The sequence below is a fragment of the Suricata suricatta genome, chromosome 11 (assembly GCF_006229205.1).
Source record: "Suricata suricatta isolate VVHF042 chromosome 11, meerkat_22Aug2017_6uvM2_HiC, whole genome shotgun sequence".
NCBI classification, from domain to species: Eukaryota; Metazoa; Chordata; class Mammalia; order Carnivora; family Herpestidae; genus Suricata; species Suricata suricatta.
Genome location: NC_043710.1, coordinates 87,417,003 through 87,441,356, shown reverse-complemented (window position 1 = coordinate 87,441,356; position 24,354 = coordinate 87,417,003). Strand labels below are relative to the sequence as shown.

Sequence of the window (24,354 nt, the reverse complement as noted above, 5' to 3'; positions counted from 1 at the left end):
CTTATTAGATGGGTGAGAATACACCACAAGCTGAGAAAGATGATTAACCCCAGTCTTTGCAGCTTACATTCAATTTTAAAAATAGCACATAACCTAGAACACAAAGTAAATACCAACATAAATGGAGATTCTGATGGTTACAATCCAGGCTCCCTCTTTCAACTGTCCTTTGCATCTACTTATCTTATATATCAGTAAAGATGCTATAAGATGAAGGGAATCAACACAGATGGAAAATCTCTCCCATTTCTGAGCTTCCTGTGACTGTCAGGTAATAAAGGCTAACAGAAGGTAGAAAGTCCATTGGAGACAATTACAAACTAATTGATCTCCCAGGATGAAAAAAAAATCACAGAGATGCACTACACTCTTGTAAAATGGAGATTTCCCATACATATGGCTCTAGCATGGGAAATGCATTGACTTTTTGACTTGGGTATAATGATCACCTGGAAATGCTGATCAAAACGGGACCCTGTCTGAATTCTTTATAGCTTGTCACTCCTTACAGACATGAAGGCAGCCAAGTGGACAGAGGTCATCAGTTATTTGCGCTTGTGAAAATGTGACCCAGTAATCATTAAACAAAAATTCTCTGATAATAGCAGTAAAAAAAAAAAAAAGTGCCACTAATCCTGAGAAAGGAAAAGAAGAAGCTAAAAAGTCAGATGTGGAACATGGATAAGCTTCCTGTTCCTGGAAATCAATGGTGCCTACTTTTCTCCCTCCCATCTAACCAATTTGCAAAAAGGCAGCATAAAACAAAACCTCCTCCAAGATGGATCACCTCCAACCTTTGGAAACCCATGCCATTCTTATCAACTGGCGTGTCCAATTAGAACACTCCTAGGGCTGAGGTTCTAGAAGCAGCTATAGGGAAAGGTGCCACAACAAAGGACTGAGCTGGGACACTGATTAAGTGCAGGGCTAGTTAAGTATCTGTCCCTGTTCTATAACATTTAAATACATCATTTAGTTCATAGGTGATCCTCAAACCTGGCCCACGATGTGTCATGGAGACCTAGTGGCTGTGTTCTACATATCAGAATAGAAAAAATGAGCAAGTAGAGGCCCTGGAAGAAGCTGTAGACATATGACATCTTCTTAGAGACTCTTCCAGAGTACAAACCTCCTTCAACAAAGCTATAACCACGCTTCAGTTATGCAGATTTGCTGGTGGAGGGAAGCTACAAATAGTCATATTAATTGATTGGTGGTTGGTGCTTTGTGAAAGGAACAGTCAGTTGATTGATCATTTTCTCGACTTTTCAAACAAGTTGTTTTGCACAGTGGAGACACACTGCTGGAGTCAAGGTGCTAAATGCAAGTGTGTTTGTTCCCATGTGTGCAAACACACAGTTCTCATGTGCCTAATGTACAGCAAGTAGATTAATACCGGAACATTACTCCTTTGGTTCTCATCCCTGCATTCCTCAAACCAAAGATCCCTCCATTACCAATGATCAAGTGGGGAGGTGGATTCAGTCTGAGGTTCAGAACTCCCCAAACGTCTTGACTGCAGGGTTCTCAGATGTGAGAAATGCAGAGACGCATAGGGATAGAAATGACCAAAAAAGGCATGCTACAAGTCTATTGATGACAACCCGGGAATGCACATTCGTCTTCCAACAATAATGCACTCACACTCCCTTCCTTCTGCAAAGAGTTAAACAGAAAAGTAATTAAACAATGATTTCTTTATAAGTGCTGGACTTCTGAGGCCTGTTTTCTCTGTTGGAAAAAAAAATAGATTTAAGATAATGGCCCTATTCTCCTTAGAATAAATTAAGCTCAGAGATAAAGAATTCCATTACTAATGCCTTTCAGCAAAGCCCAGGCATCCTTTAAAGTCAAACTTTAAAGCATAATGTGCCGTGATCTTGTTGAAATCTTTCCTGTAATGATATTTAAGTGATGGGCAAGGGTATCATTGGTTCAGGCGAAGTATTGATTGTATATCTTCAGGGCTGTTGAGCTCTTTCAAAGTATTCCATTGGAGGGAATGCACTGCACTTATTTAAAGACGCTTTCAAAACAGTTACAAGTTACATCGAGTAACTGCTTTTTCCTGGAAGCCATAGGGAAAGAGGGCAGGTTGGGAGAGGAAGAGGACAAGAAAGAAACCTGGAGGAGGAGACTCAACATGGAACTCAATGGCAAAGACCAAAACATGGAACCAAGAGCCAGGATCTGGTATATCGCCTCAAACCAAGACACAGGACCTGCTTCAAGTTACAGATTCTTGTTAGTGTTTCGTTCTCATCATTTTTCTCTTCTGTGGGAAGAGCTGACAAAGGACTCATTGTCACCCTGGCAGCAAGAAGTTATCCCCTTTCCCTTGGGGAGGAGGGGTTTCTTGAAGAAGAGACAGTTGCTAGGCTGGAAAATCTGCACAGTTTCAGCAAATACAGCCCTGTTCTCTTGGGAAGCCAGTGTGAAAAGTCAGAAGGAGCCCAGGGACAATTCAATTAACAATGAAACAGGATAGTGACCAGACAAAGAATGGAAGACCACAACCCTGCAGGGAACATCTTAATAGGGCTAAAAGCCCTCAATACCCCATCCAATTGTCTGAACCGTAGCTTTCCCTAAGTAAGTTCCAACTAGAGTATCTGAAGACAGCATATATGATGCTGACAACAGGAAGACTAGTCCTTAAACACAGATCTGTAATTTCAGTTCATTTCCCCTACTGTAGACCTCTGGAGGGTAGATTTTGGAAAGGTCATTTTGTCACTTGACAGTCTTGATCAAATACATGCATATTCAGGGTTCCCAGTGCAAAGTCCTTCAAAAACAGGTTGTCCTTCTTGAAACAGAGAAACAACCCATGAGTTTGCCGGGCATTGAGGCCATCCTAGAGTTCCCAGCTAAAGTGACCCCAGCTGGAACACCCCCACCACAGCATGAAATGTCTCATGAGTGGTAGAGCAAAGCCTCTGTGGCCCCATTCTTTTCTTCTACAGCACAATGAATAACATTCCCTCCCTCCCCCGCAGTGTCCAGCACACTGGGGTCTACAAAGCACATCCTGGATCCTGGATGTCACTTTTCAGTCAGGAACACCCATAGAACCTTGCCCTGGTGGTGTGACTGTCATGAAACATGCAGAGGGCTTTGGGTCCTGTTGGCCAACCAACTGGTCCACCTAAAGGTTCTGTGGGTGACACTGGCAAGGAAATACCCATTGTGTAGAGGGCTCTAGATAAGTGACAAGAAGATTCAGTTCCTGGGCAGATGGGACATACTTTCGTGTCTCTATTGTAGTAGAAGGCGTTCCTTTCCCTTGTTAAAAATTTATGGCTTACTCTTAGTTTGATTCTTTGCACTGAATTATTTTATTTGAAATATGTATGCACACACACAGCATTTACGTAATGCAGATTTGCTCATCACTTTAAAGTGTATATTTCTCATGAAATGAGTTTATAAAAGGGAATTCAAAAGAATGTACTCCTAAGTATACCACCCTGACGAGGCAAATTCTTTAAACAAACATTTGTTTGGTACCTGCTGTGTGGTGAGGCAAAGTGCTGATTCCTGTGGATACAGAAGTGAAAGTCAAGCTCCTTTTCTTTATGAATCCACAATCTATTGGGGTAGATAAGTGGGAAAACTGGAGATAATATAGCGTGTTAGGAAGTGGACAGAAAGCTGGGCAAGCACTAGGACAGTTTTCTTCCAATATTCTGTATGGAAAAATCTAGTTCTTATCACAGAAAAGATGCAGTTTGGTATTCTATTTTCCTCAAACCTGTGTTTTAATCACATTTCTTTTGGAGGATATGTGGATGTGACTTCCCTCTCTCTTTTCTTTAAATAAACAGAAATCTGGTTACTAAAATGCTACCACCCAATGTCTTTGCTATATTTACCTGATTCCTTCATTTGAATAATAATCTTTTTAAAAAGCAACCCAGGATTCTTTGACCTTGTGAAATAAGCAAAAAATAATACCATCAGTCACCTAGCACCATATTGTACTCCTGCCTGTTGGCTTCTTGCTTGTCTAATTATTTGAAAAAGAATAGCTATGGTAAAGCACCCTCTTATTCACAAATATGCTTTTGATTTAAGAAATTATTATACAAAAATTCTAGAAGCCTTGTAGTCATCTTTGCTACATTTAGACGGAAAATAACATCCCTCTACAATTACCATTTGGTATGAGGTTTACACACTCATGTTTTTCCTTCCTTCCTTCCTTCCTTTTTTTTTTTTTAAATAGACTTGTTTTTACTTTCTTTTGTGGGGTTAACAGGGCAAGGATCGTAGCTGCACAATTATTAAGAAGAGGATCCTTAAATTCCACCCTCTGTAGATACAGTGTCTGTGGCAGTGTTTAATTAGAGATTAAAATTGAGAAATTGACTAGTCGAGGTTGCTAATGAATTTGAAAACTCAGCAAAGCAAGGAGAGCTGAACATCTTTCTGGCCTTGCTTTCCCTTCTCTATTGCTCTTCTCATTTCCCCTCATTATCACATTTCTGACCTTGACTGCTGAGTTTATTACTACTCATAACCCTGGCCTCAGTGGAAACAAAAAAAGCTGTAGCCTTTTTTGCTGAGCTCCTTGAGCCATTCCGTCTATTGGATTTGTGACACCTTCAGAAAGTTGCACCTGCAGGAGGCTGGCAATTAGGAAAATGAGATACATGGGACCACCAACATTTTCCAGAGTCACCTTAATAGGTCCACCTAACATTAGATGCCGCTGGCTGGAAACAGAAGATGGTTTCAAAAGAAAGAAAATTCAGGATATCACAAGCTGTATTGCCACCCCCTTGGGGAGACTGGGTTATTTGGGCACTTTGCTGGGTAGGCTTGCATTAGCCTTAGGTGCCAACCATGAGCACAATCTCTTGGTTTGCCCTGAAGCAGAACGAATCCTCTCCAAGGTGACCCTAAGACAGACCTGCTTTGGGTAGGCAGCATATTTCAAACCTGCCCTAGATGTAATGCTCCAGCAGAGATTTTCACAGTGTGAGGAGGCTGGATTCTAAGACCCTGAAAGTCTTTTGTATGATTTTATGAAGATAGCATAGAGCAAATTGCCTGGCTCTAAGAGGGCCATCCCTTTTGAAACCCCCTTTTAATACAAAGGCCAATCTTTCAGGACTATTTTTTTTTTTTTATCAGTTGGATACTTTACTTCACATGATACATTTCAAGCTTCATTTGGCACAAAATCTAGGTAGTTTAAATCAACATTCAAGGTAAACGTCTGCATTTTTATGGCCAAAGGCCCCCCACATTTGTGATTATTTGATATTTTGCTGTTGCTGGTTAAATTGTGCCTTGATATTTATTGCATTTCCAACTCCAATCAGACCGATTACTTGTAGGGATATTACAGCTGATAAGAGATGAGGTCTGAAGCAACACCAACACAGCAGACCTTTGGTCACAAAATTTTTTACGAATAAAAGGTCATTCCTAATAATGTTTCCTTAGGATTTCAGAGCCACACTTCTTAGCCCAGCTGCTGATGGCTTTCTACTGATGATTTGAAATATATATTTTTGACAGCAGGGAAAGAAATATTCTGTTTTAAGGCTATTCCTATTGGGGCGCCTGGGTGGTTCAGTTGGTTGAGTGTCTGACTCTTGATTTCAGCTCAGGTCATAATCTCTTGGTCAGGAGCTCGAGCCCCCTTGTTGGGCCCATGCTGGGTGTGGAGCCTGCTTAAGATTCTCTCTCCTTCTACCCCTCACCCGCCCCCCCCCTCTCAAAAAAAGAAAAGACTATTCCTACTTGGACCAAGAAAATCTGTCTCTTGCCACTGCTTAACACATCTATAGCTTGGGGGGAAATGGGTTAAAGGGAGGGGGTATGCATAATGTACATATTTAATCTTGTCTTATCTATTTTTATTCCATGTTCACTCAATATTTGTAACATTCTCTTTGCATCTGTAAGCATCAATGCTATCCCTCTGAGACATTAAGACCTCAGAGAATAGAAACTGTGAAATATTCTTTGAAGGCATCCAGGGAAGCTCCAAGTATAGCTATCATATATAATGAATAATTGGCTATAGATGATGGTGATGAGGTTATGATAAAGAAACAGTAGGTAGCATATTAACCCACCTTCAGTGGGTATTTGTGGCAAGGCTTCAGGGGCAAAAACAATCTGTGGGTGTCTGGATCATTCCCTGGTTTGGTCAAAAGGGCAGTATGAGGCTTAGTGTATTAGGCTATGAGGGCTGCTGGCTAAGCATCTGAACCAGATATACGGGCTTCCTGTGAGGCAAATGCAAAACCTCATTCAACTGCCTTGTTTTCTCATTTTCAAAATGGTACCATGGGGTAAAAAGCCCGTATACAATCTCAATTCATCTACTTGGTTGAGGGCCACACATTAGCTAGTTGCTTCCATAATTCTTTTCACCAGGATTCTAAGCCCAGGAGACAATGTGCGTGTGGCATCTACTGTTCACTGCTCAGGGTTCAGACAGTAGGGAGAGAGGGTCTTCCTTTTGAGGCCTTATCGGACCCTTGTCACCTGCAAGCACCTCCAAAGTCTCACTGCACATGCTGGACTGGCATGTAATCAGCGTGCTGAAAAGCCTCTCCCCACGGTCTAACCTGTCTGGCTGCGAACCCGTAAAAACTCCCTAGAGATGTACCTAAAACGGAGCTGTCACCCACCTCCTCCGCCTGACAACACAGAGCCCCAGCAGCAGGCTGTCAGTCCAGGCTGGGTGGCTACGGAGTGTGCCGGCAAGCGAGTACAGCAGGAATGTGAGTCCCCACAGTGTTCAGGGAGTCCCTTGTCCACACCTGGCAGTGCAAAATTCCTGGTGCAGCAGAGAGAAGTGTGGAGGGGAAGCTGGCCAACAGGCAGAGGGAGGGACTCTGTTTGGGGCGTGTGCACAAAGTTGTCAGTTCTGGTCTCTAGGTCAAAATTCATTTTATCTGCTAACCTGGATGCTTTGTGGAACAACATGCCAGGCTGACTTCAAGGCTGGAAGGTGTGCCGAGCCCCAGGCCTCTCTTACAGGGCGGCGGGCTCCAGCCCTGCCCTGCGCCTACCCCATTCTCATATTGCAGACCCCGGTCCCTCTCTCTCCCATGCTCTCTGTGTCCTTTGAAGACGTTTGACCAGCCCTCTTTCTGCCTGCTGACCATGCAAGAGGCAGGAGGTTCAAAGATGTGACGCCCAGTCTCTGAAATCAAAGGTCCCCTGCTCTGCACGACTGCAGAGGTGATTTTGTTGGTCAAAGAGAAACATGAGAAGATAAGGAAGCACTGGGAAAGAACTGGGATCTTTAGTCCTTTACCAGTAGAGGGAAACTGAGGCCCAGGTAAAGGAAGTATTAACAGCAAGATTATTCCCAAAGAGACAAGTTGCAGACCATACATGATGACAAGGACCTGCATAACGATTTCCTTGTTGCCTTGACCTTGAACTCCTTCCAGCAGATAAGTGGATGGGGATTCTCCTGCGCTAGGAATCAGGGTTTTCGCTTCAAATCTCATTTATTTCCACAGTTTTTAGCATTTAGGGGAACATTATAATAATCGGTAATAATCAGGCAGAGTATTAAAAAAAAAGATGATGTGCATTGCACATATTATAAAACAGACCAGACCCTAAAGCTCTCCGATGTAGCCCCATGTTCAAGGTTGCATTTGGATTCCTTCTGGCATGTCTGCCTCATTGTGGATTACTCTGCCTTTCTGAGGTCCATGAAAGTGAGTCAGAGTGGTTTGGCTGAACCCCAACTTTTCTGCTTCTGAGTTATTCTACTTGACAGAAGGAAAGCATGACGAAAGGCTCATCATTTGACACCCAAAGAGAAGGGGCAGCAAATCTATGAAGGAATCCTCAGTTCTCTTGTTTTGTTTGAATGTGGGTGCCTGTCTCATGCTTATCAGTCTACATGGTGCCTGGCACACAACTGATCACTGAATCAATCAGGAAATGGTGTTACTGTTGCTATTGTCACACTGCAATTTCGGCTTGGTCAGAACGTAAAAACCACCTCTCTTCCAGCTAGAAATGTCCCTTGAACTCTTTCCCCAGACCTTGCATTGACCAGACACGGTGAATAAGCTGAGCCTCCCACACCTGCTGAAGATGCCCTGAACACTGTGCCACCCCCTGGAGTGGGGGAGGTCTGCATTTTATCAAATCATTATCTGTGTCAAATATAGTTAGGAGTCTTTTCACCAAAGAATATCACAGTTTTCCCAGCACTTTGTGTTGGCTGCAATAGAGAGGAAATTGAAATGGAAGGTCATTTCCAATGGCACGTACCATAGTGAAATATAAGAAAAAGACATCTTGCAGTCACGGGGCCAGATATTTTGCTGGAAGGACAGGTTGAAAAGCAAAAGAGAACTTCAGCCAGCAAAACCTTATTTTTTAAGTGTGAGATTGGAGCTCTTGTAGCTCACGTAACATTTGTCCAAAAAGTGTTCTGAGGACCAGTGATGGGATGGTTTAGAGCTAGACTCTGGAGCTGCAAGATGAATGTGTCTTTCTCTTCATCTAACAGAATGATGAACCCAACATATAAACGGAAAATGAGAATGATGAGACAAATGAGAATGACAAGACAGACAAACACAAAGTCATCAGGATCTGGCTTCTGCTACTCTTCTCCCTCATCTCTTCCCACCTTCTCTCTTGCTCATTTTCTGCAGTTTCATTATCACACCCAGTCCCATCCCTCCTGGGGGCCTCTGCACTGCTCACCTCTCTGCCTGGAATGCTTTGCCCCTGAGTATCTGCATGCCCTGCTCACTCACTGTCTTCAGACCTTTACTTACATGTCACCTTTTCAACAGAACCTTTGTTGACCACCTCATGTGAAATTACACTAGGCACAAGACCCCCCCAAGCCTCTTCCCTGCTTCCAGAGCACTTACCCTTGCACATCTATTATTTACTTTGTTTAGTAGCCTGTCTCCCCCGCCCCCCACCCGCCATCAGAATGTACATTTCACAAAGGCAGAGATCTTTGTTTTGTTTGCTGTGGCATCTTCAGTTTCCAGACACAATATTTGAAAAATATTTATTAAATAAACAAATCTAGGTGAACATACCAACTGGTGGCTTCTAAATTCCTAAACACCAAAAACTAAAAAGATCTTTGTGATCATTTTGTCCAACCAGAGCAGGGGCTCTGAAGTCCAACTGCCTTGATTCAAACTTGGGCTCCATCCCTTGCAAGCTGTATGACCTTGGGTAAGTCAGTTAACCTCTCTGCTTCAGTTTTCTCACATGTATTATGGCAGCAATAATAGAGACCCTCCTGTGTAATTCTTATGAAGATTAATTATAACTATTATATAGAATACTCAGAACAGGCATAGTATAAGATAAGCATTATAGAACCATATTATTACTATTATTAAGGAAATCTAAGGCTACAAGAGCTAAGTAATTTGTTCAAAATTGCTCATTAATTCATTTAACAAACATTATTTATTTAAGTTTCTTTATTTTGAGAGAGAGAGAGAGAGAGAGAGAGAGAGAGAGAGAGAGAGAGATCATGTGCATGTGAGCAGGGGAGGGGCAGAAAGAGAGAAGAAGAGAGAAAATGACACAGGGCTTGATCTCACGAGTTGTGAGATCATGACCTGAGCTGAAATCAAGAGTCAGACACTCAATCCATTCTGCCACCCAGGCACCCTCATTCAATACATATTTAAGTGCTTCCTATGTACCAGACACTGGAGATTTTGCAACAGATTAAATAGAATAGCATCTGCTCTTAGTAAACCTGTAATCTGTGTCTGGAAATGAATGTTGAACAAAGAGTCATGTAAATATATATAATCAAAATCTAGATGCAAGCTATGAAGACACAGGGCACTGTGACCTTGAAGGATGGGAGAGCTAACCTGTATTCTGAAGAGGCTGAGGAGAAATGGGGAGGCATCCTTTGAGAAATGACACCCCATGGAGACTTGAAGGTTGCTTATAAATTAGCCACAGTAGGGTAGAGTAGGGTAAGACAGGGCAGGGGTGGGTTTGGAGAAGAAGGACTTAATGGAAGTCATGGAGCCACCCAGGTCCCAGTCTAGGACTCTTTCCATCACTGGATGATGGCCATGGGATTGACGGCTGACTTCTTCACTAACCTGACACTTCCTCAAGGCAAGAGAGCAAGGCCAGTGCACCCAAGAGGGGCCCATAGAATGCAGGCAAAGCCTGCTTCTTCAGCACCTGCTAAGCGCCAACTCACAGGGTGTGGCTCTGACACTGAGAAGGGTGATCTAAATTGAGGTATACACCCCCCTCCTGACACCCCATGGGTAATTTACAACTGGAAATGGGCTGTGCTGGCTGGGGTCACAACAGCACTGTGGTGCTTTCCACAATGTCAGTAGGGAAGGAGTCCCCTGGGAATCCACCAGAAGAAAGGGAAATGCTCTTTGTTCTCCATAAACCCTGAGGAGGCATGATCCAGACCTCACAGATGACCTTTGGCTATTACTTTCTCCGCATTCGTGAAAACAGTTGTGCACGGGGCCAAAGCACAGCCATTATAAAACACTTGGTTAAAATATGGATGAATCCCTGGGAGGGTGTTATGCAAGATTCAGATATATGGTCTGTGATATGGATAGGATATATTTTTTTATTGCAATAATAAGTTTCTCAACTCCTAATGGACCCTGTATTAACTGAAGATGACAGGGAGTGAGGAACGGAAAGCCAGCAATTTGTTAAGGTTGCAGAGCAGCAGTTCCAGAGGTTGTAAAAGATAAAACATTTTGGAGTCATTAAAATCACCCTAAATTGTCTATGTGAACTCAAAGCAACAAACCTAACTCAGTCCTGAGTGTATCACCAGACATCTTTTTCTTTATTGTTTTGACTCTCCTGGACCTGGCACACAGTTCAATCTTCCACTCCCAGGAGCATCCAGGCTTTGAAAAGACCATTCTCAGGGCTTCCTGGAGGAGGTGGACTATGTGTTCAAGATGAGAAAGAAGGTAGCTATTTGGTGCATACACAGCCCTTGGTATAAAGGCTCTCATTTAAAAGAAGAGGAAATGGTTAACCAAGGAGTACACTGTCTGGCTTGGGAGAGGGGATCATCTGGGGAATCTACAGTTCTTTCTAGAGTTGGTGGCTAGCAAGCAGAAACCTTTAAACTCTTGAATGAGGCTTTGTAGTTGTCTATATGGGTGACAAGAGGCATAACAAAGGTTTGAGAAGAAGTATGTCAGACTCTTGAGTCAGTGGGTAGTTTTAATGATAAATCTTGCTGCTATTTATGGAGAGCTTACTAAGGCCCAGAGCCCATGCTGAAGGATTTTCATAAACTAGTCCATTCAATTCTTAGACAATCCTATGAGGTAAATCACGGATTTCCCATTTTATGGAGGAAAAACTTGGGCAAATTTCTTAGCATCTCCAAGACTCAAAATCAGATGGCTAATAGGGTAGCTGGGTTGGGGATCAAACCTCAATAAATCAATCTACATTAATGCATTGGTCAGAACATGCCTCTCTTCCCATGAAATTGTATATTTTTCTGATTGGATACAGTAAGTTCTTAGCCCTTCAGGATCCATTCAGTTGGTAGAAGCCAACACATCTGATGGAGGAGACCACTTGGATATCCTCATTATCAGATGATGTCCATAGCAGGAGAGGCCCAGCAGCAACTCTGGACTGGACCCTTGGGCTTAGCAGTGAGCAAGCCCAAAAGATACATGTTTCAATTGCCAGGAGGAAGGAAGAGTGGGCTTTTGAACACTGCTCTGCAACTGCACTGGGTCACAGTGACTCTCCCTGTATTTTATCCTCTGTGGGGGAGAAAGTCACTGTGATCAGAAGGAAGTGGGATGGAAGGAGATGGGAGGGAGAGGAAGTAGCAAGAAGCCTGAAGCTCCAGGAGGTGACTGAAAGAGACGGTGGTGGTGCTGATGACAATTATGAAGACATATTTTCAAAAACACCCTTCCTCTCTAAGTAGGAGTCACAAAGGGATAGGAAGCTACCAAATAAAAGAGAGTCCTCATGCTGAGATTCTTCTTTGAAAATGACATTGTTGTCAAACTCAGAAAACAGTTTCTTACCCCAAATAAAAAATTGACATTTGTCTAATTAAAAAAAAACTTAATGGAGAATTTGCAGACAGAAGGAAGTGGCCAGTGCATCTGCTGATGGAATCTCCATATGGGCTCAATCCAGTGTGTATCGTGTTGCAGAGACAGAGAAGGGCACTCTGGCATTAAAGCTGCCCAGCCATTAAATTACCCCCATGGCCTTGCTGGCAACTGGCACCCAGATAAGGGAAGGCTTAGCCCAGATTTCTGCTTGCCTTATCCCTCTCCCCACAAGAGGAATGATTTGACATGTGGACAGACCTCCAGGAACTGGCAAGGGTAAGAGGTAGGGGTAGAGGACAGAGGGGCTATTACAAAGCAATTTCCTCTTCTGGGCCCCAGTGGATAGCGATATGTTTTAATTAGGACAGCATGTGGGATGACTCAGTTGAGACTGGAGAAGATGCCCTTCTTCCAGCCACAGACACCAATAGAGAAACCCAAATCGTCATTCAGACCACCAGCAAGAGCAAGGCTAAGTCTGGAGGGCCCACAAAGTGAACACAGCCTCTGAAGGGTGAGTCTGGAGACCAACTCTCTTTCCATAAAGACAAGGCAAGGCAAAAGCATAAGTAGACAGAAGCATGGACACATTCCCTGGAGGTGTGCTCAGTCTATACTTCCCCAGGCAAGCTCACCTGGCCCAGAGAGGCTCTGAAGCCTTAAAGGTGCTGCCCGCATGTGCCTTGAGCTAGTCTACCCTCCTCAGTCCCTCCTGTCCCTTCAGCTCTCTGGACCATGTATGTTATCTTCCAAGGTATCTTTTCACCTCCCTCTACACTAATCACCCCTTTGCATGTGATACTTCTTCACCGAACTTGTTTAAAGACTTTCAGTGGCCCCTCTCACACTAGACATCAATCAAGAAGATTTCACACACACATACACACACACACAACAGGCAATCCACCCTGAGCTGTGAGATAGAAATAACTCATCTTGTCCATTAGTTTGGAATAAGATCCTGGTGAGCAGAGGAAGGGAGAAGAACCATGTCTTGCTCCGTGAAAGCATGCTGTGTGGCTATGGAGCTCCTGCCCCTGCCATTTATTATGTTTCCAGGGTTTTTTTTGTTTTGAATCTGAGGCACCACAAAACATCCTGTGGTATCTATCTCATTACCAGACTCTTCATTCCCACTGGCTCACCAGGTGAAGCGTAGTCAAGTGGGACTTGAAGTGATAATGGAGCCTAGTGATGAACTTCAGCCATTGTTACAATCATCAAGGCCAATTTGTCATGATGACCCACAAGAGGGTGCAGAGTCGTGACATCTGGGGTGCACCAATCAGTCAGCACAGGAAAGAGAGTCAATGCCTTTAGGAATCACTGGCTCTCTCGAAGAGGCTCTCAGCCAAGCAAATGTAGTTCACCAAAGTGGCTGGTAGGCAGGTGATATTTAAAATGCACCTCTGGCCTTACCTACCCAATGAGGTAAGAATTCTGTAGTTTTCCAACCCCTGGAAGTCTGAGCTCATATTTCCCATCTTCCTATTATTACAGAGTTATTATTATTATAGGTATTCTCCATGAGATACCTGGAATCAGTAGTATACATGCAGGTGATACCAGATTTCTAAGATATGGTTGGGGGATGTAGTTTACTTCCCTGAATCCATTCTGTTTCCCTCCATTAAATAGCAGCAGTACTACTTATAAAAATGACCAGCTCCTTGGATGAGCCTGATTGATTTAAGGGCTCTCCAATCCCCCTTCTCAGTAATCAGTTCAGAACTGGGTGGCCTAGTGACCCTAGGATCTGGTGAGCTGAGAACTAAGAACTAGTGACCCTAGTTAGACCAAGGGGGTACAAGAGAGGATGGTTGAAAGGTGTTTGCAGAGTGATGGATGTAAACCTAGCACACTGCCTCGGTTGCTGTCATAGCTATCACATGGCCATGAAGAAGGCCAGCATGGGAGGGGGGAAGGCAATCCCAATCCATGGAGGAGGAAGATCTAAAACAAAGACAGAAAAATGGCCCCAGTGCCTTATTCAGCTGTACTAAGCTCTGGATTTCTGGTTATGATAGCCCGTAAAACTTCTCATACCTTTAGCCATTGGGAGTTAGTTTCTGGTATCTGAAGCCCAAAGAATGACTTCTTTAAGAGAAAGTACCTCATCTCAAGTCTGCTGGGGAAGAGACTATCACCTCTGAGTGCTAGAAGCACCTGGCAGAACAGAGTGCACATGGATGGTGAGAGTTGCAAAGCAGAAGAGAGGTCTCTCTCTAATGGATACTTTTATACAAGCTTCAGAGGGAGATCATTATCAGGCAGTACATGAATCCATGATCATGGAGGGCAGCTCATCTTTCTCCACCTCAAGTACAGTGAATCAGCAGGATTAGGGGCAACTCTATTTTGTTCCCAACTATTTGACTCACAGTCCACTGCCACTGCCACATGACTTATAGTGTTCCCTCTGGGCAAAGCTTTCATCCTCACGCTTTCGTTAGGTTTGCATTGGACTCTTCTCTGCAACTTGTTTTGGCTAATGGAATATGAGTGAACCTGTTGGATGCCACAGGTGATGAGACACTTTGAGAGCAGGTGTCCCATTTGGCTTGGCCAACTTCTTCCCTCCATCACAAGAAAGGAATGTCTCAGAGAGGGGCTACTCCTTCAACTGTGGCTCTAAAATGAAGACATGTGGATTCAAGCCAGAGCTGACCCAAGGCCCACTTGTGACATGAATGCACAGTTAATATTTCTTGTGGTAGGCCACTGAGACTGGTTGTTATGGAAGCCAAGCAAATACAAGGATATATCAAGCACGGCTATATTCTTAGGATTCTGAAAAGTGATTTGGATGACACAGAATTATGAAGTCTGGTTTCTGTTGCCAGGGAGTTTACAAACACAGGAAGCACCAGAAAGAATTATAGAGTATAGCATTCAAGGATACCCTGGGCACACAGACCAAGGAGGCCACCAGAAATCAGAGGGAAGAAGGAGACCACTAGCTAGAAGGCGAGTACACTAGCTGGGACCACCTTTAAGAATGGACGGGACTGGGAAAGTAATGGGGCCGACGACAGGTAGGTGCCAAGGCCTGACCAGCTGAAGGTTCCCCACCCACCTCATCAGCTGGCCTCCATGAGAAGAAGGGCATTGCAAATGCCTGGGGAGCAAACACCACTGCACTTTTTCTTCTGCCTGCCGGAGGCAAAGATGCTGAGACTTTCACTTTCATGTTTGAATGGAAATATCTTAGTGAACAAATTATCACTTTACAATTAATTATGCAGAGCAAGCAATACACAGGAGGCTTCAATATTATGACAGCTTGGAAATGTACTGTTTTCGAGCTCAACACGTAACAAGTCTTGCCAAATGTATGTTGAAAAGTGGCACAAGATTACACAATTAAAATTTTAATTTTGTATATTCATGGCACATCTGTGGGTCAGTGTAAACATTACAAGCAACTCAGCATATGATAACTTGATACCCCCGGAAGACTTTGACCTTAAAAACCAACGTTCCTTAATTAGGCCTTTCCTTCCCCTTCTGCCTTTGGGGAGAAAAGATTGTTATGAAAAAGATAAGATTACATCATATTGGAGTTCACCAGGCATCTCAAATGGTTTGGGTTTGATAAAAAACAGCAGATTTCATTGCTGGAAACTTCCCTCCAGAATCGGTAAGCACCATGTGGATATCAAGAGGGATTTCATCAGTATGTTTCTGATTCCTTTACAGTTAAATCATTAAAAGATTTTTGAGGGTTTTTGAAGTCCAAAAACTCTCTTGAGCCACTCTTTTCCCCCAAGCATATTTTTCATTTCTTTTCATAAAATCTAGGAAAATGAATTTTAGCTCCAGTTTTAAAAAGAAAAAAAATCTGCTTGTTGATGATAGTGACCAAGGATTAAATCGCCAACCCTAAAAGTTTATTTGGGGGCCCATCCCTCTGACAAACATTTGTCTATTCTCATTGGGCCCATATCTCAGATGGTAGACATCTGGCCAATTGTGATTCTGCAAAAGAACTCAGGAATTACATATATGCTTTCCTTCACTCGTCGTAATGTGCAAGTTTGTGAAAGACAAGCCAGAAGAGTTGACTCACATGAAGAGAGTAGAACTGTAGTATCATAAACTTGATGAGACTAAGGAGTATCATTCTTTCAAGTCTCCTGTCTCATTGAGGCAAGGCCCAGTTTGAGAAGTGTTACATCTCTCCTGTGTGTGTCCTGGAGGCTGATATTGCTTTAGTCAATATGTTTCTTGTTATGCCTGACATAACTTGATCCTACTCTCCTTAGGTATGAGCATTGCACAGTTTCTCATTCTCTTGAGAGCCCTGAACCTAATCTAGAAATGGATCGTATAGCTGTTGGCAAATACCAAATGTTTCACAAAGGATCCCTTCTAAAATGCAGGCTCCATGACAGCAAGGACCTCATCTGTCTTCTTCATGTAGCATCCTTCACACCTAGAATGCTCTCTGGCTCAGAGAGATGATGAATAATATTTGTCAAATGAACGAACAAATGAAAAGTCTAATCATATGTAAAATACATTCAACCTTTTACAGCACTTCCACACCTACCGACGAGCTGCATTCTACTGATACTCTGAGTGGGCAACGAAGGCAAAGTCATCCTTAGTTTATTGTGAGTAACTTAAGATCTGATGGCCAATCAATAGGAAAACTGGTCACCTGATTCTCAGCATATGATATTTTTTCCCCCGGTAGGTCAGTGTTTCTAAAGACTTGGCATGTCTTGACATCACCTGGAAGCTTTATTAAAGTACAAATCTCTGAGCCCTACCCTGTGTGTCAATTCACAGGTCTTAAAGGAGGAACCAGAATCTATATTTCTAATAAGTTCCCAGGTGATATTGATACTGCTGAATCTGGGACCACTCTTTGAGAACCACTCAGTAAGGTCATATCTTCTCAAGAGCAAAACAAAGCCCACAAGAGAGACAGACAGTACTGAACACTCTCTGAGAGTATGTCAAAGTTATCACACTCAACTGATCAACGTGGAGAGCCAGGCTGTGCAATTTAATTTCAGAAGGCTTTTTCCTTCTTCATTAAAAAGTAAAACAGACAAACTTACTAATGTACATCATGGAATGGGTGATTCCAACTTTGAATGAATGTCAGCTAAAATTTTACTGAATATGAATTTAGTTCTTACATTGACATATTGGAGCTGGAAAGGACATTAGTGACCAACTGGTCCAACTTGCTCATTTTTACACCTGTGAAAAGAAGATGAAGGTTTTAGACAGATATCTATGCCCAACCAGGCATCCCAGGTTCTCCTTAAGACTGACACTTCAGCTGCAGGCCATGATAAAAGGCAGGCAGGGGTTCTCCGGGAGTTGCTCCTGCAGGGACAATTGATCAACAACAGATGTAAGTTTTGTGGTGATGAATAATGATGAACTGAAAAAACCTAATTCTCATTATAAATTTCTTGGTGGCTGCCATGATTTATGGTTGCAACAGATACTCACTTTGTGCCCTACCATAATTCCTACACTTAGGGGTGGACTTCAAGAATCAGTGTGAAGTTTCTGGAGAAAGGGATGATCGAAGCAGTGGGCTGTCTATTCCTCCCCTGAGTCACGCTGCTCCTCTGGTCATAGATGAGCCCTCTATTTTATTTGGGGTGTGATTACACAGTTTATAGGGATAGGGCAGAATTTAGATTTTGTGACTCATATCTTCGAGCCAGGCTTCCATGAGACTCTATGCCGATCACTGGCATGTTTATTGCTGCCTGAGAAACTGGTTTTGTGCATTCTCAGAAATATGAGGATAGTACCCAATGATATACATGCCTCTCAGAGGAGAGACAGAGACCTAGGACACAGTAGCTGAAGGACACGCAACTTGAATGAGGCGCATGGTACTGAGGCAAAAGGAATGTTTGTCATTCATTTGCTTATAAGGCTGTTCCCTCTCCTGCATGTGTCCAGCTGAGCCTCAAAAACATCCCTAGATGCCACAGACATCCAGCGAATTGCAAGTAAGCAAATAAACATGATTTAGTAGCAGAAGAGAAGAATTTGCCACACCACAAAACTTCCCCCTTCATTTATGTTGACAATGTGGTATCTAATATTTATGACGGTGCTTAGACTATCGAAGTAGTTTTAGTGTAAGAAGTAAAGTCTTTGTAAACGGAGTTGCTTATTCTCTGACAAGGCAATGAGCAAGCTTATGGGCTGGAGGGCAATGGCCAGATTTTAGCTAACCAGTTAAATTACTGTATTTCTGCATAAATATTCTTTGCCACCATCATCAGTAACTTACGACATATGTTAGGTACATTTACACACAGAATCAGGATAATCCGTTCCCTGCCACCTAGAAGTTTAGAATCTAAGATAAGGATTGCAGACTTATAAAAAGGGTGCTTTATTCTTCATTCCTGTGCCTGTGGCAGACATTATTAATTGAGTACAGTGTTCTTTATCAGCATCTTTTCCAGTGCCAGGCAGCCACTACCAAGTGATCACAGCAAGCAGGTGCCAGGCCTTCCTGGTCTATTTTCATTAGAGAGAGTAAGAATTAGAAATGCAAGTCATCCCTATCATTCCTATGACACTAGTGGGGGTAAAGAGGTGTATTGTTACAGACCAAAGGAAATACAATTTTATAGCATCCACTTAAGTTTTCACACCTTCCAAATAGTAAATAAATGTGCAACTTGTAGAATCAAGGTAGAGGACCTCTGTGAATTTCAGTAAGCATGATGACTCCACGTGGATGCTTGCGCGTGGTGGGTGGGAGAGAACACCATGGTAGGTCTAGCCATCATTAATGTCTCCTCTTCCAAGACAGGAGAATTCTGGGCCCTTTGGTTAAACACTGATCACAGCCACATACCTCCTCACTTCCTCCTTTCTGTAGTTCCAGTTAAGTAATTAAAATCACTTCTGTTAAACTAGTATGGCTGGCTCAATAAGCCAAGGGCAAGTTTATGGATCTGGAGGATGGAAGCTACTTTAAGCCTTGGCAGCTATGGCCATGGTGAGGAATAACAATTAGAATCATTGATAACGAGGTCCTTGATGTCGAGCCACCACCCAAGGCCTCAACACAGCGGCAGGCCGGCTTCTCTGGCTGGGGGAGATAACAGAGCTGAGATCAAGCTATTTGGTTGTTCACGCTGTCATGCCGGGACATGCTTCAGTTTAGCAAAGCCAGTTGTGCGGAAGCTCTTTGAACTCGCACAGTCAGCTGTGGTCTGGAAGAGAAATACTTTGCCTGATACAGGTGAAATAGGAGTACATGGCTTTCCGGTTAGAGGTGGAGGAGCTTAAGGGTTCCAGAAAGGGCAGGCAGGAGCCGCTGGGACAGGCAACGGTGGAATGTGGAGGGTGTGCGGGATTGGCTTAGTTGGCAGAGGAAACCGATGGTGACATCTAGACAGGTACCTAGACTCTTAACTTTCCCTTCTGCCGTCAGCAGTGTCAACACTACTGCCATCATTGTCATTTATTGAGCAATTACTACATGCCCGACATGTAGTAAGTTAAATGTGTTTGTATTATTTCGTTTCATTTTTTACTTCTATCAATTAACCTTCACATCAATCCCGTGAAATACTTTTTCTCTCTAGTGCATAGCAGGAAGCTCTTGAAAGATTAGATACCTTTCCTAAAGTCAAGCTGACAGTAAGTGGCTAGGTTAGGAATTTGACCCCTGAATTCCTGCTCCTAACTACCATGCTTTATTGCCTTCACACTATCTCCTGCTGCTGACTCTATCCATGAAACGTCCTTTCTTTATCACTATAACATGTATCTATAGATCCCAAGAGACCTATTGATTAGACAAAGATAAAGGCACAGCATTATAATAATGCCATCGAATCATTGCACTGACAAACAAAAGGTACAGTTAAATCTCTGTAAAGACAAGGATCCTCACTTCACTGCGGAATTTCATCCATCTGCTGTCTGGATTTGCGATTCCAGTTAAAGAAGTCATCATGGGAGGAGGAGATACTCTTGGCATTCATTTTTTTCCCTTGTGGGGCAGTGTCATGGCACTTTTTTTCTGGAAGGATAAATGTAGACACTTTATTTCCTGTTCACAGCTTCCTGATTTTCCTGATCTCACTGAGCTATTTCCCAGAGTAAGTTTTAAGACCGCTATGGTCCTGGTCATCACTGAAACCTTCCTCTGTGGCCTTTTTACTTTCTCCCTAGACTACAGACCCTCGTATATTCACTTTCTTCCCTATACAGCTCAGACCCCAAGGTCCATTGCTTCATCTACCACATTTACCCTTTACCCTAACATTTACCTTCCTAGAAAACCCCAACCCCAGATCAGTTCACGGTCTCCCTTCTCTTCACCTAATCCTGGGAAGCTGCAGGAGACAGACATAATTACCCCAGCAGGCGGACTGGCCCCATTCATATGTCTGATCTGCAGCCTCAGGTGCTCCCTCCAACACCGTCTCCTCCCTAACACCTCTGTGCTTCTACAGTCGGATCTGAGTGCCACTCCCCACAAAGGCTAAATCAAACATTCTCCACTCTTCTTAAACATTACTGCCACTTGCCTGGCTCCCACTCTCAGCAGAAAACCTCTCTCTGCTTCCCAGAGAAAGCAGATGACGACAGGTAAGTATATTTTCAATGTCTTATATCCTAACCCCTCACCTTGACTTTACCTGAACTCACATTCTACCCCCCTTCCCTCCTTTTACATGAGACAAGTAGAAGGCTAAGCCCTCTATCTGTGCTGCAGATTCTCTGTCCTCCAACTTCTAGGGTCCGTGTCCTGTTCATTTTACCCTCTTTCCTTCCCCATAGGACTCACATAGGTGAAGACATCTCCCGTCTTAAAAACAGGGGAGCAACAACAACTGTCCCTTCATTCTCTATTCCTCTGCAACTACTTCCCCATTTTCTTCTCTCTATTTACTACCAAGGTCTTAAAAGAATTGCATACATTTATCATACCCATTTCCTACCCCCACTCCTTTCTCACCCACAATGTTTCACTGTCCATGTCTATGCTTCCTCCTACACATCCTTCTCTGAGGTTTAACTGACACTCATGGCTCTGAATTCCAATGGCCACCAGTTGTCTCAATGTCACTAGAGTCATTTCTCTCTCATTGAAACAATCCTGCCTTGGCATCTATGACAGCATGCTTTCCAGGCTTTCCTATTACTTTTCTGGATGTTTCTTCCCAGTTTACTCATGGACTGCTATTTTTTAACCCCTTCCTTAAATGTTGGCATTCACCGAGAACTCTGTCGAGGTTCTTTCCGTAATCTCAGAGCACATTCTTCTCTGAAGCTCCAGCCCCCCTACAGCCAAACTTTTTCCTGGACATCTCTAGCTGGAAGTCCCATAAGCAACTCTGGCTCAACGTGTCAAAAATGGAACCCAGCGTTTTGCCCCCAAACCTTCTCCTCCTCACATGATCTCCATCACCGTATATGGCTCTTCTGTCCAACCAGAAACTAGAGTGTTAGTCGTCTCTGGCTTCTTCTTTTCCTGATGGCCAATCACGACATTCTTTTGATCTTACTCATGAATATTGCTATCACTGCATTCCCAGCCTTTGTGCCTTACAGAGAGTAAATACTCAATAAGTAAGGATTTTAAATAAGGCTGGTGGACCAGACATATCTTGATTCTACCCCTCTGTCTCTTCCTCACTTTCTTAACTCAGGCCACCAGCATCTCTCACCTGGATGAATCCACCCAACTGATTTCCTCACTGAAGAGAGACTGACCTTTCAAAACACAAATCAGGCCTTCTAACTCTCCTGCTTATATCCTTCAGAGAGCTCTCTCTTGGCACCTAATGTAGTGCCAGATGCTTATCAAGTGCTCCAAAAATATTTGTTCAATGAAAAAAATGATCGGGATCTAACATAAGAGGATTTCCAGACACACAGGAAGTCTAATGCCCATTAATGTTATGTCTTTATTATATTTGCTCATTTGCCATAAGGAACATATTTGGCCTCCCATACCCAACCCACAGACTAGTCTTCAGCTTCTGTTCACTCCCTCCCTGAAACTGGCCCAGAGAAGCATTTATTTAAAGGCAGGGCCATCTGGGGATTTGCAAGAGGGGTTAAAAAAAAGAAAAGACTCAGGGCACTTGAGTGGCTCAGCCAGTTAAGCATCCGACTTTGGCTCAGGTCATGATCTCACAGTTTGTGGGTTCGGGTCTCGCGTCAAACTCTGTGGTGACAGCTCAGAGACTGAAGCCTGCCTTGGATTCTGTGTCTCCTTCTGTCTCTCTGCGCCTCACCTACTCACGCTCTGTCTCCCTCTCCTTCCAAAATAAATAAACACTAAAAAAAAAAGAAAAATAAAAACACGGACTCTTTGCTCCATTAAAATGCTGTCTCTCTAAGCAAATGTGACTGCCCTGATGCTCACCCTCACTCCTGTCGTCTGATTATGGTGACTGGACGCGGGCTGTGTGCTCACCCTTGTCTCACTGACATGCTTCCCTCATTTCTCCACCCTTCCTGGTTTGCTTCTCTGGTGTTGAGAATGGAGGCTGTTATTAGGACGTTTCACTTCACAACAGCATGGACATTCATTGTGTGTGTGTGTGTGTGTGTGTGTGTGTGTGTGTGTGTGTGTATGTGTGTGTTTAGTGTGGTATGAGAGACAGCAATAAATAAATAAATAAATAAATAAATAAATAAATAAATAAAAGGAAATCCCTTGAGGCTGTGCTTTAGGGATCCTGTGCACAGGGTCCTGAGATGGGCTCTCCTAGAGACTGCCGTTTGCTTTCCAAGCTACCTCCTTCCACAAGGAAAAAGGAGAGGGATGACAGGGTCATGCCAGCCCTTTCAGGGATGCATGTCTGCCACCTCTTCCCCTGCCACACACCATTACAATCCACTGGTAACTGGAAGGTTCTCCTGCCCTTTCCTCAGGCTGTCAATGCCATAGGATCTGCTGCGCATGTGTCTGTGTCGTGACAGGTGTGTGGGGGCCACAGGCAGCAGAAAGCATCAGCTTTTGCCAGCATGCAAGTCAGTGATGGGAGCCTGGGAATGTAAAAGGGATGGAGGAGAGAGCAGAAAAATTCAGCGGCTGCCCCGTGGCACAGGCATGGAGTCTCAGGGACCATATGACGCAGCAGGGGAATTTATGGATTAAATGGAAGAGGCCATTGGACCGGAGTGAGCTCAGCACAAGGGCTGAGCTGGTGAGCAGATGTCAGTGACTTGGAGCATGCCCTGTCTGCCCTCTCCTCCCTGGCATTAAATCTTCCTGCTGTCAATGACCACCAGTCCCCTGGCTGCATTCTCCACAGGGCTCAGGATGGCCCACATCCCAGAGTCACCACTGGGGACTTGGCCAAGGCAAGAGCAGTCAAATCAACTCCTTCCCTTGCATCTCTTCCACTGCTCCCTGGCCAAGGCCCAGTGAGTGCAGGTACCTGTCTTCTTCCCCCTTCTGCTGTTGTGTGTTCCTGGCATTTGCCTTCCTCACTATACCTGTGGCAGTCAGAGAACAGGGCTCTCTGCCAGGTTGAGGCCAGCAGAAAACAGACACACCTGGACCTGGGACATCCATCACCAAAAGTGCCACCTGTCCTATGCAGGACAGTCATTGCACCAAAATGCTCTGGCTCTTTTTCCTTGGCTTCCAGCCCTGCACGACCCTCTTCTTCTCCCATGACCCCCTGAATGAGCCTCCTTGTCCACATGTCACATCAAGCCCCAGCCCACCTCTCCAGGAGGGGAGGAGATGCTGGTTCATAGAATAGTTGAGGCCCACAATGCCCCGCTGGTAATGAAGGGCAGGTGCTGGTGCACCTGCTAGAGGTGCCACTTTGGCCAAACAGTCCAGTTTCCTCTTCTGGAAGAGGAAAGGTCTAGCTCATGGGTTTTGAGAATGAATGTTAACATTAAGCATTCCTAGCACGTACCCAATATCGTCATAGAGCCTCCTACGTTAACCTGAGATTCTTCCTGTCTTGGGTGATCCATTCAGCTCTCTGTGGAGTCACCGTAAAGCCCCAAGGTCTCACCTCCCAGGTTCCTCTGCGGGCAGAGCCATGGCTCTGAGGGGCTGCTGAAAGACCCCCGGAGGAGCAGCGTGTATAGTCAGGGACTGCTCCCTGCTGACCTGCTATCTCTACATGCCTTCTTTGCCTCCACAGAAGGCCCTGAGCCTCTGCCATCACTACCCCAGTGACCTGCTGCTGGACTCATGCCTGGGCATGTGCTGGGAGCCACCTGGAACTGGCCCAAAAGGAATCGCGAAAATGTCCAGTGAGAATGTCTTTTCCCCACTCTGCTTGGG

General features: G+C 44.0%; 1 protein-coding gene across 5 annotated transcripts in view; it reads right to left on the bottom strand.

The window, feature by feature from the left end:
* The window catches only part of KIRREL3 (kirre like nephrin family adhesion molecule 3), a 548,409-nt gene that overhangs the window by 452,173 nt on the left and 71,882 nt on the right, over nucleotides 1-24,354 (bottom strand). The gene's annotated exons all lie outside the window — the stretch shown is intronic.